Source organism: Neofelis nebulosa, chromosome 1, assembly GCF_028018385.1.
Source record: "Neofelis nebulosa isolate mNeoNeb1 chromosome 1, mNeoNeb1.pri, whole genome shotgun sequence".
In the NCBI taxonomy this organism is placed as follows: Eukaryota; Metazoa; Chordata; class Mammalia; order Carnivora; family Felidae; genus Neofelis; species Neofelis nebulosa.
The window spans coordinates 225,379,157-225,399,934 of NC_080782.1; positions in this window are offsets into that span (position 1 = coordinate 225,379,157).

Here is a 20,778-nt window from a genome sequence, read left to right on the forward strand (position 1 = left end):
ATTACACTTCTAAGTGGTGTTCAGACAAACCTTATTTGTCTCCAGTCCCCCTCTATAAAGTGATGACCATGGCTACCCTACAGATGTGTCATGACTGTACAGGCATAGATATTCTTACTTTAGTAAGAAATACAAAGAAAGGGTGAGACATCCGTAGAACTATCTAGTCTTAGAGGCCAAAGTGAAAGAAAACACTGAAACTTTTTTGTTGCTGTTCCCTGAGAATTAGATACAGATACAGGGCAAGGCATCTGCTTCGTTTGTCATTGTGTTGAGTGCACACCAGGTTCCCTGGATAGTCTGGCCTTTCCTCTTCACAGCCAGACCTCTTGAAGCTAAAGGTTGGGTTGTTTTTTTTTTTTTCTAGAAAAAACAAAAGACAAAAACGATGTCATTCTTTGTTATGGTACACACACATAGCTGGCTCCCCGACCAGAAGTTTCAGGTAAGCTCTCCAGGTCCATCAGTGGAAGAAAGGGAAGTGAGATTGAATCACACCTGAGACTTAAGCTATGGGTCTTGAGTTGTATTTAGTGACTGGTTCCTGAAAGGCTTTCTGCTCCCTAAGCTGCAGCACACTTTGGTCTTCTCCTTGGTCACATGAGGGTTACAGCCCTCAGTGAGGAAACTTGGCCTGTGATAAGAAGCTTGAGTTTTGTTGTTGTTGTTGTTGTTGTTGTTTTTTTTCAGGTAGTACAAGGGGGTCAGGAAGCAGGAGTGGAGGATGTCCCCTTGACCTATGAGATAAGAAAACAAACAAACCCGTCAGAGGCAGGAATGGCATTTGTTCTGATGCCTAATTTTAGAAGCAGACTGTGAGGAGAGGTGTTTGAGCGTACGTGAACGACTCCAATGAAAAGTTGAGATGGCATGTTCTTACTCTCGCTCTGAATGCTGGGCTATGGAACGAAGGTGCACAGGGTTTTGTAAATAGACAACTGATAGATCATAGTTTTCTACTGGAGAGTCTGATATAGTCCAGGGGGGGCTCTCTATGAACTAAGAAATCGACTTGGTAGGAACCGAAGGACGAAAAGTGACTTTTCCTACATTTACCATCCAGGAAGCAACATGGCAAGGGATGTAGAAACCCTCAAAGAGAGAGGGCACTCTTGATTGGATCTTTATGGTGCTCCATAATCAGCGACTCTGAAGAGGTGTCTGAACATTCCAGGGAAAATGAAGACAAAAGGTTGTCGAGATGAGGGATAGCAGATAGATGGCATTTGTGGTCATTTCTTCCTTTCCGTGCCCTGGCAGCCGTCACCAATGAATCGCGGTGTGTTTTCCTGCTGAGCTCTTCAATTTATCTATGTTGAGATCATAAAATTGTGAAGACCACCTCATCCTAGGTGAGATCTCACTTTGTCCTCTTGGTTGGAATAAATCAGAAATCATGAGACAAAAGACTAACATCAGTTGAAAGGTTTCACTCTTCCTTCACTATGGTGATTGTGAAGCCTCTTAAGGTGAAGGCAATCTTGGTGACCTCATTCTGGTTCAGGGACTGGTCTGATCTTTTTGTTTGTTTGTTTTTTGCATAATGATTTTTCAGACAGACTGATACTAACCAAACTTTAGGAGACTGATGTTGTGGTATGATAATAAATATACTTGGCCTTTGTACCCAGTTTCTGACACAGAGTTCCTTGTTATTTTATCAAGAACCCTTTTGAGCATACTTGAGTTTATGCTAACGGGGTAACTCAGGGCGAGACCCCTACATAGCCTGGGATGGGGCTGATCACCAGAAAGACTCAATGATTAAGACATTGGAACTTTCAGCCCCACCCATCAGCCACTAGGGATGGAGGTGGAAGGAGAGCTGGGGATTGAAGGTCTATAAAAACTCTTGAACAGGGGCGCCTGGGTGGCGCAGTCGGTTGGGCGTCCGACTTCAGCCAGGTCACGATCTCGCGGTCCGTGAGTTCGAGCCCCGCGTCAGGCTCTGGGCTGACGGCTCGGAGCCTGGAGCCTGTTTCCGATTCTGTGTCTCCGTCTCTCTCTGCCCCTCTCCCGTTCATGCTCTGTCTCTCTCTGTCCCAAAAATAAATAAAAAACGTTGAAAAAAAAAAAAAAACTCTTGAACAATGAAATTTGACGAGCTTCTGGGCTGTGAGCACATCAAGGTGCTGAGAGGGTGGTGGTGAGCCTCGAGAGGACACAGAAGCTCCCTGCCCCTTCCCTCGTACTCTGCCCTACATATCTCTTCCAACTCGCTGTTCTGAGCTGTATCCTTTCATACTAAGTCAGTAAGCATAAGTAATGTTCTGTTAGCCATTGTAGCAAATTACTGAATCCACGAAGGGGGTTACCCAGTTACTGCGTCCCCCTCTGCCAGGCACTGGGCTGGCACCAGGCGCATCACTTTCCCTGGGTGTTTGGCTGGTCGGGGGGCGGGGGGGGGGGGAGTGGGAGGATTGGAAAATCTCCAGAGAAAATTGTTAAAATCAATCTGAAGCAGCTTGTCACTGGCACTGGGAAAAGCAGGAGTCGTGGAAACAGAGCCACGGAGTTAGATGTCGGTTTCGGAAAGGTAAAAGGAGCAGTGGCTAAAACACAGTGTGTGCAGGTCAGGGACCTTGCAGCACAGGGCGGGGATGCCTGGAGGGAAGAGAAAGCGCCTCAGACTCCTGTCATCATCAGGTCAGACCCTGCTTTGAGCATTTGGTTGGCCTCTTGTCCAAGGGGGCTGGAGGGAAGTTCAGACAGTGGTAAGATATAGAAGCCGTGGGCTTTCCTCCATTCACTGCCACTCATGAGCTGTGCCGTTAACCTCCAGGTGCCAGTTTCTTTATCCGGAAAATAGGAATCATCCTGTAATTCCCGCTGTCCAACCCACGCACTTCTTGACAACGAAGGCCTTCTGGTTTGTTTCTTTTATGTTTTTGAGAGGGAGAGAGAGGGCGCAAGTGAGCAAGGGGGCAGAGAGAGAAAGAGAGAGAGAGAGAATCCCGTAAGGGGCAGAGAGAGAGAGAGAGAGAGAGAGAGAGAGAGAGAGAGAGAGAAAGAGAGAGAGAGAGAGAGAGAGAGAGAGAGAAAGAGAGAGAGAGAGAGAAGTGGGGCTTCTTGGGGCTTGTGTTTTTACCAAAGTGGGGCTCAGGCTCCCCCTAAGTGGGGCATGAGCTCACCCGATGTGGGACTTGATCTCACCAACTGTGAGATCATGACCTGAGCCGAAGTCACATGCTTAACGGTTGAGCCACCCAGGCCTCCTGGTTTATTAAAGGGCTGCATAAATTCCTAAATTGGGACAAATGAGGAATGGGAGGCAGAAGTTAATGAAGGCAGAGACATCTTGATTGAAAGTTTCTCCAACAGCCCCGCCCAGGAGCCCTTGGGCACTTGCCTGGGTCTGAGGGTTCAATGGGCTGCTTATCTCTTACCAGAAGCAGGGGTATTTGGCCATAAGTAGGAAGCTCTTTGTGGTGGCCCCGGGTGGGAGTTGGCTGGGCCCGCCGAGTGGGGTCGTCCCGGGGTTGACGTTGGCTCTTAGCAACAGGCATTTCAAATGCACAATGCATGATTGTGGCCCTTTTGGAAGAGAGCATTTTTGAGCAGCCGTGTACAGGAGGCCAACTGTAAAATGTTGCTGTGTTCACATTAGTGCTAAAGACATGGGAAGACAAGCAAATCTATTAGTCTTGGAATTCTTCTATATGAAGGGGAATCTTGCAATTTACCCCACAGAGGCTTCTGGAAGAAATTAGGGTCATTTTTAAAAGACCTCCATTAATACAGTGGGGCATTCATTCCCTTTATTTTGTTCTTTACACATTTGCGATCAGAAAATTTTATCATCCTGTAACTATTAAGTCGTTTGGGAGAAGGATTGTTTATTTTTAAATTTATTTTTTGAGAGTGCCTTTCCTTATTTATTTTCACGTTAAAAAATTTACCCTCTTGGAAGCCGTGTGTGTGTGTGTGTGTGTGTGTGTGTGTGTGTAAAACCTTGGCGTGAGCATGAGAGGCTGACCTTTAACTTCAGACGAGGAGGAAGTGCGGCAAGGGGAGGCTGCGGAGGGCATGAGGGAGGGCAGGACGATGATGAGTCAGTGTCTTTGCGACGCCCTCCTCTCTCCTGAGGCGTGAGCCAAGCCCGTCCGTCCAGTGCCGTCTCGGAAAAAGAAATCCTGTAGAAGTGACCGCTGTGGTCATGACAGTGTAAGTAGTTCCTCTTTTGAAGGCTTGATGTTCCCGGAGCTGTGGGAGCGAGTCCGCTTCCATAGGCCTCCCTCAACTACTGACAAGCATGAGGAACTGTGTGTTTTCTCACCGAGGTGTAGGAGGGTGTCTGTAACTCCTGAGAACGCTGCCGTAGGAGCCGCCTAGAAGGGACTGGAGGCAGATGAAGGGACACCATTTAGGGTGGGTCTGGGCTCTCAGTGACCACGAACCATCTCTTCAGTTTTTGGCCCCTGCCTCTCCAGAGAAGGGGAACACCTGCGTGTATTATCTGAGAGCTGTGGTCTCCTTCTGCGTCTCAGCGGACTGGGTCACCGTCCGCGGGCCATCCCAAGGCTAGATCTCTGCCAATGGAAGACGCTCTTGTCTGCCGGCCTCCTCCTCCTCTAGGAAACCTGCCCTACTTCCTGGAAACCGAAGGCTGAGCCTCCTGCCTCCACGTTTCTAAATCGCATCTCACATGCACACCGTCTTATTCTTGACTTCGTAACGGCAGTTTTGGGAATGGTGTCGCCTCACCCTCTTCGGCGGTGGCAAAGTCAGCAAAATGAGCACTTTTTATACACAGGTCTGGTCTTAGGCACAACACACGCCATGAAGAAGGTGGGGGAGGGTGCTTCCTTGGCGGGTCTTACAAAGTATTTGAGGATAAAGACATGAATTCTTCCTCCATCATGCCACTAAAACGCTTCTCACCAAGGTCATAAGTGACTTCCTAATTGCCAATGCCAGCAAATACTTCCCAATACCTTTCCTGACCCGGCTGACGTGACCTCTTCCCTTGAACCTCCGAGGCAGCACCCTGTCACCTCTCACTACATTAGGTCTTGAGGTCAGTTGCTTCCTACAGCTGTCCCATAAATGTCGCTGCTGGTTCCCAGAGTTCCACTTTTGGTCTTCTTCCTAGTCCTCAATTTTTTTTTTTTCCCAGCAGTTCCATCTTAGTGTAGAACATGCGATTCTACAGTTTAATGAGCTTCCCAGCGTGCTGATTCCCAAGAAGTTTTGAGAATCTGGACTTCTTAATCGCTCTGGTTCTTAGCTTCCCCACCTATAAAATGGGGGATAATAATGGTACTTGCCTCATCGGACTAGCATAAGGTTTAAGTCGGTTATATGTATGCAAAGCACTTATGACAGTGCCTGGCGCATAGATTTATATAAAGGTTTGGTTGTTCTTAAGTTCAGGCAGAGGCAATAAGGAAATAGGAAATAAGTTTTCGAATGAACATTGAGGCCTTTTGCAGAGACAGGTAGTTGTTCCCCTAAATCTAGTTTCCCTTTCTTCAGAATCCCCACAGCCACCCGGCATTCCTTGCAGCTAGGTGTAACCATGTAACTAGGTTCTGGCAAGCAAAGTCTGAGTGAAAAAGTCCTGTGGGGTTTTCTGGAAACTTCCCAACAAGCCAGCCAGCTTGTACCCCTTGTCCTTTCTTCTGTCTGCTATTCTGCTGCCTGGAACTTGAGGTGATGGCTGCCATCTTGGAAGATGAGCAAACCTGGCAGGACGGTGAGCGGGAAGCCCATGGGTGCTTGGGGGCCACATGGAGCACAGAGTCCTCAAACCCCTGGACTGTTTACCTCTGGACTTTCACATGAGAGAGGAATAAACTTCTGCCTTTTAATTTATTTATTTATTTATTTTATTTATTTTATTTTTTTAAATTTTTTTCAACGTTTTTTATTTATTTTTGGGACAGAGAGAGACAGAGCATGAACGGGGAAGGGGCAGAGAGAGGGAGACACAGAATCGGAAACAGGCTCCAGGCTCTGAGCCATCAGCCCAGAGCCCGATGCGGGGCTCGAACTCACGGACCGCGAGATCGTGACCTGGCTGAAGTCGGACGCTTAACCGACTGCGCCACCCAGGCGCCCCAACTTCTGCCTTTTTAAAGCCACTACTATTTGGGATCTATAAGCTGAATTGCAGCCAACCTAATCTTAACTGACACAGAATGTGATACAGGCACTATATATTGAATTAGGCACTAAAGGCCAAATTACGTTTTATTCCGTGGATGATAGAAGAGCTGCTGAAGGTTTGGGGAAATGCACTTTAGGAAGATTAACTTTCCAGTCATGTAATTGTAATGAAAAAGCCCAGAGGTGGGGAGAATAATTAGGAGACTGACAGTGGGCGGGACAGATGGCAATGACAGTCTCAGGTAGGTGACGGTAGGGAAAATGGAAAGAAGAGGCTGGATGGCAGAATCTGTGTTAGAGCTCAATTGTGCTTCGCAGCAGATAAGGTGTCTTGGTGAAGATGTGGGAGAGGGAAGAGTTTTGAAGAGATATTTGGAGGATGGTTTCCTGTTCCTGTCCTGAACTGGTCTCTTCCCCAGGCTGCATCCAGTGACCTCACGTAGGTAGCTCGAAATTGGCCATGGTGGGAATATGGGAACTCTATGGAAATCAACAAATGCTAGAAGTCAAACTGATCTCTTTCCCCCACAGAGTTAGCTTCCCAGCATGTCATTGGACTCAAGTGCCCGCAACATAAAAGCCAGGAGAAAGAGCTGGTTTGTGAGACAAAAGGAGTTTTACTTTAACCCTGCCGACTTGAGGTGTTGGCTAGCCGCAGGGTGGGTGGAAGCTAGTTTGGAGGCAAGCACATAGCGACAGAGATGCTGGAGCTATGGGTAGAAGAAATCATCAGGGAAGAGAGTGTAGACCTAAAAGACAAGGGCAGAGAGCAAAACCCCCAGGAGTCTCTCCTTTTAGGACTCAGGAAGAAAAGGAACCAATGGAAACAGAAGAAATAATTGGAGACGGAGTGGGGAGACACGGCAGTTTTGTGCCGTGAGAATGAGGAGGGAAGAGAGAGTGGCCAGGAGCTGTAGAGAGGCGGAAGCCAGTGAGGTCTGAGGAAAGGTTGGGAGGCAACCCAACCTCCCGATGGGTCAGGGAGCCATCGGCGGGCAATATTTATAAAGGGATGTCTGTGGAAGCCAGATTCCTCAAAGCCTGAGCCCGAGAATATGTAGCTAACTTGTGCAGACAGCATCCAGCAAAACTTCTAGTACGTTACAGGCTATAGATAAATGCATTAAAAAAAAATTTTTTTTTAATGCTTATTTATTTTTGAGAGAGAGGGAGAGACAGAGTGTGAACAGGGAGGAGCAGAGAGTTAGGGAGACAGAATCCGAAGCAGGCTCCAGGCTCCGAGCTGTCAGCACAGAGCCTGACGCGGGGCTCGAACCCACAAGCCGTGGGATCATGACCTGAGCCGAAGTCGGACGCCTAACTGACTGAGCCACCCAGGCCCCCCGCTATAGATAAATGCATTTTGACGCATTTTATAAATGCAAAGTACTTTGCAGATTACTTGATTGCTTGACTGTGTCTGAAGAAACCAATCTTTAAAACTGCATGGACACTAGAGATATCTAATTGACCAAGGGAAGAAAAGCAATGGTGGGTGCCATGGAGATCGCTTATGGGATGTGTGATGTGGCCCATGAGGTCATGTTATTGTCTGTTGACTAAGAAGGTAAGCCTGTCTGTGTGTAGAGGCTTTGGAGCTGACCATATTGTATGTGCATCAAGACTGCCGATGCTTCTAGACTCTTTTCTCATTTGCTCTATGGCCCCATCCTAGCCTTTGCCTGCCGTACTGTTTCTTTAGCAGTTCTGTGTTGGCCTCTACATGCTGTAACTGTGGTGGTGTTTTTCTGCAGTTCGAGTCAGAGCTGTGCATGGAAGTCCTTAAAATACTTCTCTATTTCATGACTACCTGCCTCTGTTGGGAAGGTGGAGGGATGGAAGGAAGGAGGGAGAAGGAAAAATCATACTTGCAGAACGCCCACTATTTCTTTATTCATTTAACAACTCTAATTGCCAGGCATTTTACATCAGATATCATTCTTCCAGGAACCTTTCTGGAAGGTTATCATCCTGCCCATTTGACAGATGAGCACCACAGACGTGCTCCTTCATTCCTGCGCCTGTGTTCGAGAGTTGGTTGTCATCTAGGACTTTACGGTGGGTGCTTTGTTCTGAGCATGGTATAGGTTTGATTCACAGCGGATACAGATAGTGAAATTCTCCAGTACTCTTCACGGAGCCTCCTCAGCAGGTCCTGGAGTTATGACCATATGTGGGTTTGGACGTTAATCAGAGTTCAATACCTAATCATGTTCACATACTTGTGGATTCTGCTTCCAGCCACATGCTCCATATAAGCTCCACTTGCTTTGTGTACCTGGGTTTTTGATGTGAAAATACAGAACTTGGAACACTGACTCAAACTGCCACCCATTTTACATTCATTCATTCAACCAGAACATAATGTACTCTTTGCTAAACACTGGGCTCGTAGAATGGAATAATCCTTCGTTTCTGCCCTCGAGGAATTGCACATTAAATAGCAAGCTCAAGATGAGAGGGGGAGGTCCTTCTCAGCCAAGTCAAAATTGATGACCAAATACCTGCTACTTTGTTGTGTAATCTGTGGTTTCTGTGCAATTTTGCTCTGTGATGATCCTTACAATATTTTCTCTACTTGCTTCATATGACATCAACTCCCTTGAGGAGTAAGTGTCTTGAGAGGTGGGACTGTGTCTCATGTGACTTTGTATCCCCACCACCTGGCACAGTTTCTGGCACATGAGGTGTTCAATGGATGCATGTTGAATTAATGGATGAAGTACAAGTACTGTTTATTAATATTAGTATTTATCTTTTATATCAAACATGAGGTCCGAAGACATTAATTTATCAGTAAATTTGGCGCATGCTAGAATTCAAATTTTCTGATTTCTAAATGTTACTGCTTTATGTAATTAGTTTTTTACCTCAGGTGGACAGAGTTAAATTCAATATACTTCTTGGGTCGTGATTCACCAAAATCATCATGCCGTGCAAGGCCACTCTCTTTGTTATATTTTCTCATTTTGCTTTTCTCATCTCCTGCTTCCTGCCCCCTGACACCTGCTGTAATTTGTTGTATGCATGTATTTTTAGATATGCACGTATTTTGGAAGAATAATTAGTTTTTGGAGTATGTATGTGTCGTGCTCAGTTTCCTAGCATTTAGAGATTTTCTGGTTACCTTTCTGTTGCTGGTTAAAGAACATACACTCTAAGATTTCAATCCTTTGAAAATGTACTGAAGCTTGCTATATGGACTAAGATATCCTCTATATTGATAAATCGTTCCTGCGTATTTCAAAAGAGTATGTATTCTGCAGTTGTTGGGTACAATGTTTAATATGTCTCAGGTCAAGTTTATTAATTACATAGTTCATATTTTTTATATCTTTATTGATTTTATGTCTGCTTGGAGAATTGTGTTAAAATCTCCTGCAAAGGTCCTTTTGCTTTGTATATTTTGAGACTATGATGTTAAGTGATTAGAAATTTAGAGTGGCTGTCTTCCAAGTAGACAGGAGCTTTTATACTTACGAACTGTCTCTATTTCTAGAAGTGCTTCATGCCTTTAAAGTCTATATTGTCTAATATTAGCACAGCCACATCAGCTTCCTTGGATTAGTGTTTGCATGGTAAATCTTTTCCGTCCTGTTACTGTCAACACTTCTATTTCTATATATTTAAAATGAGTCTTTTGTAAGCAGCAATCAAATAAATAATTGGGTTTTGTTTTGATTTCTCAGTCTTTCCATTGGAGTGTTTAGTCAGCTTGCATTTAATGTAATTAAAATATATTCAGGAAAAGAAATATCTTTCAGGGCACCTGGGTGGCTCAGTAGATTAAGCATCCAACTTCTTGATTTCAGCTCAGGTCATAATCTCATGGTCATGAGGTGGAGACCTGAGTAGGGCTCTGTGCCGGGTGTGGAGCCCGCTTAAGATTTTCTCTCTCCCTCTTCTGCCCTTCCCCTGACGTGGATCCTTGTCAATTTAAAGTCTAACATACATTCATACTGTTACTGTTTCCCAGATACAATAAGCCCTAGGACATTTAAACTCCCATTAATCCCACTTTCAATGTATGTACTATTGTTGTCGTGTGTTTTAATTTTATATGTATTTTAAATCCCACAAGACCATGGTTATTTGATATTTTCCATGTTTATTTAGACAATCATGTTCATTCTGACTTACATAAATTGTGTTTAATATTTAGATTTGCCATTTGTGTTGTTCTTACTTCTTTCCCACATTCTGAGCTTTTGCCCAGGATCATTTTCTTGTTGTCTAAAGAAAAGCATTTAGTGTTCTCATTAGAGTTGATGTGCTGCTGATGTTCTCAGCTTTACTTTGAAAATATCTTTACTTAAGCTTTATTTTTGAGGGATTTTTTTTTTCCTGAATATAGACTTCTAGATTGGCAATACTAAAGATATTATTTCAACAGCTTTTAGATTCCATCGTCTTCTGGATTCCATTATTTCCTCTGAGAAGTAATCTGTCTGCAAACTATTTTTATTTGCTTCTGACTGATTATGTCTTTGGTGTTTTTTTTTTGTTTGTTTTTAATGTTTATTTTTGAAAGAGAGAGTGTGTGAGCAGGGGAAGGGCATAGAGGGGCTGTCAGAGGATCTGAAGCAGGCTCTGTGCTGACAGCAGACAGCCTGATGTGGGGCTTGAAGTCATGAATTGTGAGATCATGACCTGAGCTGAAGTCAGAAGCTTAACCGACTGAGCCACCCAGGCACCCCGTGTCTTTGGTTTTTAAGTAGTTTCATTATGTGCAAAGATACATTGTGTGTATGTGTGTGTGTGTGTGTGTGTGTGTGTGTGTGTGTGTTTCTGCTGTTTGTAGCAGTTTTTGAGTGTGTGGTTTGATATCTTTTATAACTTTTTGAAAATTCTCAGCTATTTCTGTCTTTCCTGGGATTCCACACAAGTGAGGCCATTTTCTTATACCTTCTCCTATACCTCTATTCTTTGTATATTCTTCTGTAGTCTCCTTCCTTTTGTCTTTCCTTTCTTCAATCTGGATATTTTCTTCTATTATCTAGTCAATAAATTCTCTTTTGAGATAATTTTGTAATTTCAGCCATTACATTTTTCACTTCTGATTTATTTATTTATTTTTTATAAAATGTTGTTTTAGTTCTTGGCCAACATACTCTTTTTTTTTTTTTCTTAATTCTGAAAATATATTAAGCATAGCTAAAGTCAATGCTTTATAACTGCGTTATGGGAATTTCCTTTAGGCCAGTTTCTGTTATTTTCCTCTTGGCTTCCTGACCAGTCTTTTCTTCTTTTTTGCCTGGTCATGTGTGTATTTATGTCCATATATATATATATGTGTGTGTGTGTGTGTGTGTGTGTGTGTGTATACATATATATACACATATATATGTATATATACACATATACACACATATACATACATATACACACATATACATATATATGTGTATATATATACACACACACACACACACACACACACGTATATATACATATATATATGTATAAAATTTGCCATTATAACTATTTTTAGGAGTGCAATTCAGTGTATAATTCATTAATTACATTCACATGTTGTACAACCATTACCACTATCTATTTGCAAAACTTTTGCATCACCCCAAACAAAAACTCTACCCGCTAAGAAATAGCTCTCCCATTCCTCCTTTCCCTCAGCCCCTGGTAACCATTCATCTATTTTCTGTCTCTATGTATCTGCCTGTTCTAGATAGTTCATATAAATGGGATCACCCAGTATTTGTTCTTTTTGTATGGCTTATTTCACTTAGCATAATGTTTTCTTTTTTTTTTTTTAATTTTTTTTTTTTAACGTTTATTTATTTTTGAGACAGAGAGAGACAGAGCGTGAACGGGGGAGGGTCAGAGAGAGCGGGAGACACAGAATCGGAAGCAGGCTCCAGGCTCTGAGCCGTCAGCCCAGAGCCCGACGCGGGGCTCAAACTCACGGACCGCAAGATCCTGACCTGAGCCGAAGTCGGCCGCTTAACCGACTGAGCCACCCAGGCGCCCCCTAGCATAATGTTTTCAATGTTCATCCATCTTATAGCATGTGTCAGAACTTAAATCTTTTTATGGCTGAATAATACCCCATAGTATGTATATGTATATATCACATTTTGTTTATTCATTCATCTGTTGGTGGATACTTGGGTTGTTTCCACCTTTTGACTATTTTGAATAATGCTGCTATGAACATTGGTGTGCAAGTATCTGTGTCTGTGTTTTCATTTTTAAAAAATTTTTTAAATATTTATTTATTTTTGAGGGAGAGAGAGAGAAAGACAGAGTGCGAGCAGGGGAAGAGCAGAGAGAGGGAGACACAGAATCTGAAGCAGGCTCCAGGCTCTGAGCTGTCACCCCAGAGCCTGACGCAGGGCTCGAACTCACGGACTGTGAGATCATGACCCAAGCTGAAGTCGGATGCTTAACTGACTAAGCCACCCAGACGTCCCCAATTTTTTGTTTTTAAGTATATACCTACAAGTGGCATTACTGGGTCATACGGTAATTCTATATTTAAAATTTAAAGGAGTGTCCAAACCATTTTCCACAGTGACTGCACAATTTTCAATTCCCACCAGCATTGTAAGAGGGTTCCAATTCCTCTACATTCTTGTCAACACTTATTATCTATCTATCTATCTATCTATTCATTCATTTAAAGCCATCCTATTAGATATGAAGTGGTATCTCATTGTGGTTATGATTTGCATTTACCTAGTGACTAATGACACTGAGCATCTTTTTGTGTGCCTATTGACCACTTGTATATCTTCTTTGGGGAAATGTCTATTCAGGATCTTTGCCCATTTTTACATTGGGCTATTCGTTAGTAGTTGAATGATAGAAGTTCTTTATATATTCTGGATATTACACCCTCATTAGATAAATGGCTTGCAAACAATTTCTCCCATTCTGTGAGTTTTTTCCTTACTGTTTTGATAATGTCCTTTGGGGCACACATTTTTAATTTTGATGAAGTCCAATTTATTTTTTTCTTTTGTTACTGGTGCTTTTGGTGTCATTTTAAAGAAACCATTATCAAATCCAAGGTCATGAAGATTTGTCCCTGTTTTCTTTTAAGAGTTTTATACTTTTAGTTCTTATGTTTATCAATTTTTAGTTAATTTTGTGTATAGTGTAAGGTAATAAGGGTCCAATTTCATTCTTTTGCATGTGGATATACAATTTCCTCAGCACTTTTTGTTGAAGAGGCTATTCCTTTCCCCATTGAATGGTCTTGACTCTGTTGTGAAGAATCAATTGACTATAGATGTAAGAGTTTATTTCTGGGTTCTCAGTTCTCTTCCAATGGCCTACCTATCTCTCCTTACACGAGTACCAAACTTGTTTTGTAGTAAGTTTTGAAATTGGGAAATGTGAATCTTTCAACTTTGTTCTTTTTCCAGATAATTTTAGCTATATGGAGTCCTTTGAAATTCCATATGAATTTTAGGGTGACATTTTCCATTTCTATAAAAATTGCCATTGGGATTTTGATAATGATTGTATTGACTCTGTAGATCACTTTGGATATTATCATTTAACAATATTAAATTTTCCAAACCAATGACCATGGGCTATGTTTCCATTTATTTAGGTTTTCTGTAATTTCTTTAGTAACGTTTTGCAGTTTTCAGTGTACAAGTTTTGTGCCTCTTTGATTAAATTCATCCCTAAGTATTTTATTCTTTTTTATGCTATTTTAAGTGGGATTGTTTTCTTAACTTCCCTTCAGATTGTTCATTGCTAGCATATAGAAATGCAAGTGATTTTTTGCTCTTGATTGTATATCCTACTACTTTCATGATTTTTTTTAGCTATAATCATTAAATAGGTTCTTTAGAGTTTTCTGCATATAAGATCATGTCATCTGCAAATAGAGATGATTTTACTTCTTACTTTTGAATTTGGATGCCTTTTATTTCTTTTTACTGTTTCATTGCTCTGGCTAGAATTTTTAGTACTGTGTTGAATGAAAGTGGCAAAAATGGATGTCCTTCTCTTGTTCCTGATTTTAGGGGGAAATATTTCAGTCTTTCACCATTGAGTATGATGTTAGCTGTGGGATTTTCTATATAGCCTTTCATATGTTGATAAAGTTCTCTTCTATTCTTAGTTTTTTGAGTGTTTTTATCATGAAAATGTGTTGAATTTCGTCAAATACTTTTTCTATATCAATCGAAATGATCATGTGGATTTATTTCTTCATTCTATTCATGTAATATATTAATTGATTTTCATATGTTGAACCACTCTTGCACTTCTGAGATAAATCCCACTTGGTCATTGTACACAGTCCTTTTAATATGCTGTTGAATTCAATTTGCTAGTATTTAGTTGATTTTTGCATCTATATTCATAAGAAATTATCGGTCTGTAATTTTCTCTTCTTATAGTGTCTTTTTCTGGCTTTGGTCTCAGGATAGTGCTATCTTTATAAAATGAGTTTGGAAGTGTTCTTTCTCTTCAATTTTTTGGAAGCATTTGAGAAAGATTGGTGTTAATTCTTCTTCAAGTTTGGTTGAATTTACCAGTAAGCCATCTGGTCTAGGACTTTTCTTTGTTGGGAGATTTTTGATTACTAATTCAATCCTTTTTCTTGTGAGTCTGTTGAGATTTTCTGTTTCTTCTTGAATTAGTTTAGATAATTTGTATGTTTCAAGAAATTTGTCCATTTCTTATAGGTTATCTAGTTTGTTGGGATACAATTGTTCATAGTACTCAGAGAACACAGGGTGCATGATTTTTGGAAATTTATTGAGGCTTCTTTGCTGAAATTGCAGGTAGCAGATTTTGGAGAATATTTCATGATTGTTTGAAAGACTGTTTCCTGTGTTTCAGGTACAATTCTGTAGATCTAAACTTGAGCTTATCAATTATATTATTAAACCTTTGATATTTGTCTATTTTTTCTTTGTCTGTTTTCTCTATCAGTTTCTGAAAGATATTATTGTAATTTCTAACCACGGCTATTGTTTTATTGCATTCTTTTCGGACTTGTTCTTTAATGTTGTGAGATCACTTTGGTAAGTGCATATATATTCATATTCATTTTGTCTTCTTGTTCTTGTGCACTTTAGTGTCCCTCTTTTTTTTTTTTTATTTTTTTTTTTAATTTTTGAGACAGAGAGAGACAGAGCATGAACAGGGGAGGAGCAGAGAGAGAGGGAGACACAGAATCCGAAACAGGCTCCAGGCTCTGAGCTGTCAGCAGAGAGCCCGACGTGGGGCTCGAACTCACGGACCGTGAGATCATGACCTGAGCCGAAGTCGGACGCTTAACCGACCAAGCCACCCGGGCGCCCCAGTGTCCCTCTTTTCCCATTAAATTCTATTTTGTGATAATTAATTATGCTGGCTTAGTTTTGGTTCAGATTTTTTTGGTTATCTTATTTTTTTAAATGATTTTTTAAAAGTGTGCATTGGAGTACCTGGGTGGCTCAGCTGGTTAAGTATCTGTCTCCTGATTTTGGCTCAGATCATGATCTCACAGTTGTGAGGTCGAGCCCCACATCAGGCTCCATCCTGAGCACAAAGCCTGCTTAAGATTCTCTCTCTGCCCCTTGCCCCCCCTCAAAAAAAAGTGTGCCCTGAAAATTGTATAATGTTAGATTTAAGAAATACAAAATTGATTGGTGAGTTCAACTCATTTACATTTGTACAGTTACTGTTATATTAAGACTTATTTCTGCTACTTTATTTTGTGTTTTCTAATTATGCTTTATTATTTTTATTTCTTTTTCTTCCTTCCGTGGAATTTTCCGTGGAATTTTCTTGTGCTGACTTAAAGTCATTAATTTTATTTATGTTCTTCTTATGTTCTCCCTAACTTATCCAAACTCATACTTATGTTCATTTTTCCTATAATTTCATAAGCTAATCATATCTATATTTTTTACCTTTTTCTTTTTCTTTTTTGTCTTGAGCAAGATAATTATCTTCATACACTTCTGATTTCTTTTGGCAATTACTTTTATTAACCTACAATGCCATCTTGACATCATCTGGAGTTTTAATTATGGATTGTTAGGAATATATTTTTGTTTTTATTCTTTTCGAAAAAGACTTTTAAGTTTATTTACTTTGAGAGAGAGAGAAAGCATGTGCATGAATGGGGGAGGGGCGGAGAGAAAGAGAGGGAGAGACAGAATTCCAAGCAGGCTCTGTGCTGACAGCACAGAGCCTGACATGGGGCCCAAACTCATGAACCATGGGACTTGAACTCCTGAACCATGAGATCATGACCTAAGCCTAGAACAAGAGTTGGACACTTAACTGACTGAGGCACCCAGGCGCCCCACAAAATTGTTTTCATTTAGACAACTTTACTGAGTTATTGACTCATCTTTATTTCTAATATCTCATGGCATCATCCTGGATTTACTTTTTTCTTTTTTCTTCTTTCTTTCTTTCTTTCTTTCTTTCTTTCTTTCTTTCTTTCTTTCTTTCTTTTTTGCTACAGTGTTTCTTCTGGGAGTGTTTTCAAAGAGGCTCTATGTTTGGTTAAATTTTAAGCCCTTGTATTACCGAAAATATCTTTATTTCAACCGTAAATGACAATTTGTGGACATGAAATTCTCTATCTGAATTTCTTTGTCTTTAGCACGTTGCGAATATTGCTTCAATGCCTCCTTCTAGGGTTATTGAAGAGGAATTTTTTTGTGAATCTGATTCTTCTTACTTTGGATATAATCCATTTTTACTTTCAGAAGCTATTTGAGTTTTCTCTCCACTTCTGATGTCCCTAAGTCTCACATCCACGTATGAGTTTTGTCTTATGTAACCCATTTTGGCACTGCAGGGGAGCTTTCTATCCGAAGTGTTATAAGTTCATTTCAATTTTGAGAGATTTTTGGTAATAATTTCTACAAATATTCCCTCCCTCTGTTTTTTTCTCTCTTTTTAGGGTCTCCTACCATGTGAGCATTGGCTGTTCCACTTCTATGCTCCGTATCTTCTTAAACTTTCATCATCGGTTTCTATCTGTTTGTCATTTCTGAGGTCCACTTGAAATGCCCCTGGGCTCAATCTTCTGGCTTAGTAGTTTGTTCCTTGACTGCTCTCCAATCCATTTATTGATAGCCCCTTATTTAAGCTAAAATACTTTCATCCCCAGTGTGCTGGTGAATTATGCATCACCTTGGCTAGGCCATGGTGGCTCAGTGGTTTGGACAAACACTCGTCTAGATGTTGCCGTGAAGGCATTTTGTAGATGTTCTTAATGTTTACAGTTGCGTAAGTAAAGGAGATTACCCTCAACAATGTGAATTAGCTAAGGCCTTCAGAACAGAAGCTGAGGGTTCCCAGAGAAGAAGGAACTTTGCCTCAAGATGGAACAGAAGTTCTGTCTGAGTTTCTAGCCTGCCAGCCTGCCTTACAGATTTCGAACTCAAGACTGACTTTCACTCTTTCCTAAGTTTCTAGGTTGCTGGACTGCCCTGCAGATTTGGGGCCTGTCGGCCCCCACACTCACATGAGACGATTCTTTAAAGTAAATTCTCTCTGTCTTTCTGTCTCTCTCCCCTGTAGTTTCCGTTTTTCCTGGAGAAGTCTGACTGACACACCCATTAGCTCTACTCTCTCAGTTTTTAAATTTGTAACTGCCTGCTCCTGAATAATTTCAATATCCTCCCTTATCTCTTTGAGGATATTTCTTCTGCTTCTTTCAGATTCTTTTTTCTGGGTTCATTAAATCTGCTTCCTCTGGTGTAGGTTGTTCAGCAAGCTGTTGTTCTTATTTAACGGCTCGTTATTTCCCCCTGTGAACCACATTCCCTTGGAAATACATCAAGAGCCATTTTCTGTTTGTACCTTTTCCCTAACCCAGTGACCTCGCTCCCCAGGGAACTCTTCTCTCTACCTTTGGCTGCTCTGACGTTACCCTTCGGTTCTAGTGGGCACTGGGCTGGGCTGGCATTGCTCTGTTTCTCTTCCATTTGGATAATGGGGCAGATGCTGATCTTCCCAGGACAATTTTGGGAAAAGAAAGGGCAGAAACTGAAAGTTTTCCTTGCCACCTAGACTTCATCGGTGGTGCTGGCTCTCTTTTGATGTAGGGTGCCGTTTCCCCTCCACACAGTGGCCCAGACACATTCTGTGCTCCCCGGTGAGAATCACTGTTGTGATCTTAGGTTTGTGGCCTCACCCAAATTCCTTCCTGCTCCTGTGGTATCCCAGAGTTTGGAGGAGGGGAGAAGGCAGAGACTAGTAGTAATTCCCCATCTCGCTGGCACTCTTTCAAACACTCTCCTGAAGCCATGGATTGGCTGGCTGATGGAGGAGCCCCTGGATGTACAGGATCTCCTGTTTTTGTTTAAAAAAATTTTTTTTTAATGTTTATTTATCTTTGAGAGAGACAGAGACAGGGTGTGAGTGGGGGAGGGGCAGAGAGAAAGGGAGACAGAATCCAGAACAGGCTTCAGGCTCCGAGCGGTCAGCACAGAGCCCGACGCGGCGCTCGAACTCACAAACCACCAGATCGTGACCTGAGCGTGATGCTTCACCAACTGAGCCACCCAGGTGCCCCAGGATCTCCTGTTTTACAGCAGGCCGGTGAGTCTTGGCTGTGAGCGGGAACTTTGTAATTCCTCATTCTGAGTGGGCAAATGACCTTACCAACTCAGCCTCACAAATACAAATAAATTAAAAAGCCGGATAATGTGGCAAGCCCACAACGATCTCGTGAGAGCTAAGAGATCAGGTATGTGGGAGATGGAGAAAGGCGAGGGAGGCAGGGCCCCTGCTGGTGCTGCCCGGGCCGGGACTTGGTACCCTACGTCAGGGGGCAGAACAGGCAGGCAAGTGCTTCTCTCCAGATTGGACTACCTCCCTTGGTCCGTGGAGGGCATTTTCAGTGCTCTGGGATACGGCTGCCACCACCCGCTTAACTGTTGGCACCCGAATGCCCAAAGCTGCCTTTAAACTTGGGCACCATGCATGCCTACCGTGTAAATACGAGCACACTGCAAGGTTACTCATTGAGAGGCTCCTCCTTGGAAAAGGAGCTTGTGGAAAATCCCTAGATCTGCTCCCTGAGACAAAGAATTTCTCGTAGAGACTGGCCAGCTCTTGGTGTAGGCCATGCTGGCTTGAGTGAGGCTGTTGGTCTATACATGGGAATTCTGGGCCATGCTCTTCATATCCACGCAATGCCCTGGTCCAGATGTAGGCAGGGGGCTGGTGAGCTGCCCAGAGGAACTCCGCCTCCACCAGATTTAACAGTACATAAGAAGTGGGAGCTGATATTTAAAAATGATAATTAAGCTCTGTAGCTGGTGAGGATAGCTCAGGTTATGCCTAGTTGGGATTTAGAGACAGTATTTCACCTGCCCTTCCTATGGCACGTTTTCAAGTCTCTGATAAGAATAATAACAGCTACCACTTGTAAGAACTTAGTTTGTATGAGGAACTGTGCTAAGTGTTTATCTGGATTGTCTCTTCAAGGTACACAAAAATCACGAGACAGTCATAGTTATTAATCCCGTTAGACAGATGCCACACATGAGAATTAGACAGACTGATTTGTCCTGTGCCACACAGAAAGCAAGTGGCCCGAGCTGGTCTGGGTGACTCTGGAGACCTGTGCTTAAGACAGTGGTATTGCGGCTTAGAGCCCAGGCCCTTTTGTTTGCAGGGCGGACTGCCTATTATGTGTTAATCAGCATTTCCCCTTAGGAGACTTGCCCTTGTACCTTTTCTGAATTGCTTATTCAATAGGCCTTTATTAGCATAGCATCTGGTTCTAGAGGATTTAGTGTTAAAAAAGCAGCAAATGTAATGGAGTAGCAGAGACCTTTAACAGGGCTCCTTTCTTTTGCTGCCATGTTGGCATTTTGCTTCTGGGCCTCTGTTTCATTTTTCCCTGGCAATGAGCTGGAATACATCAGTGGGGACAGACACCCGCCAGCCACAGAGAGGCTGCCCCAGGTCAGTGGGTAAAATCGTCAGACCTCTGCTGCCTTAGGGGATAAAGGAAGCCACCCGTGACCTTCAGAAATTCAGTAATTCAGCTGCGTGTTAGTTTCTTTGAGCCCCCCACTGCGAGTGAAAGATGCAAGTTTCACTTAGGTTTTCCTTTGCCTTTTGGTATTTTTCTCATTTGGGTCTGATGATCCCAGGCTGTTGTTTTTGATCTGCTTCACTGATTCACACTATTTCTTTCTGAAGTAGAATGTTTCAAGCCAGGCACCTTTTCTATTTCTCTCTTTCTTTTATTTAATATTTATTTATTTTTTGAGAGAGAGAGAGAGAGAGAGAGAGAGAGCAAGCAGCGGGGGCGGCAAAGAGGAGACAGAGAATCCAAAGCCCCACGTGGGGCTTGAACCCATGAACTCTGAGATGATGACCTGAGGCGAAGTCAGATACCCAACCGACTGAGCCACCCAGGCGCCCCGTTTCTATTTCTCTTAAGCGCAGGTATGTTTCTATAGGAATCAGATCATGTGCTGCATATTTCTGTTGGATTTACCCTTGTAGACTCTCTTGGGTGTCTTGAGGAAGCCAGCGAAGCCATTTCAAGCGTTTTCTCTTCAAACCCAGAAGCTGTATTTAGCCCGAACTAGTTGGAACCGTTGCCGAGGGTGGAGCAGGCCGAAGGAAAGGCATATGGGGTGGTATTGTGAGATTTTATTCTGCAAAGCTGGTCCTAAGCCCTCCTCCTCGTGCTTACTTGGGAATGTGTGAAGGACA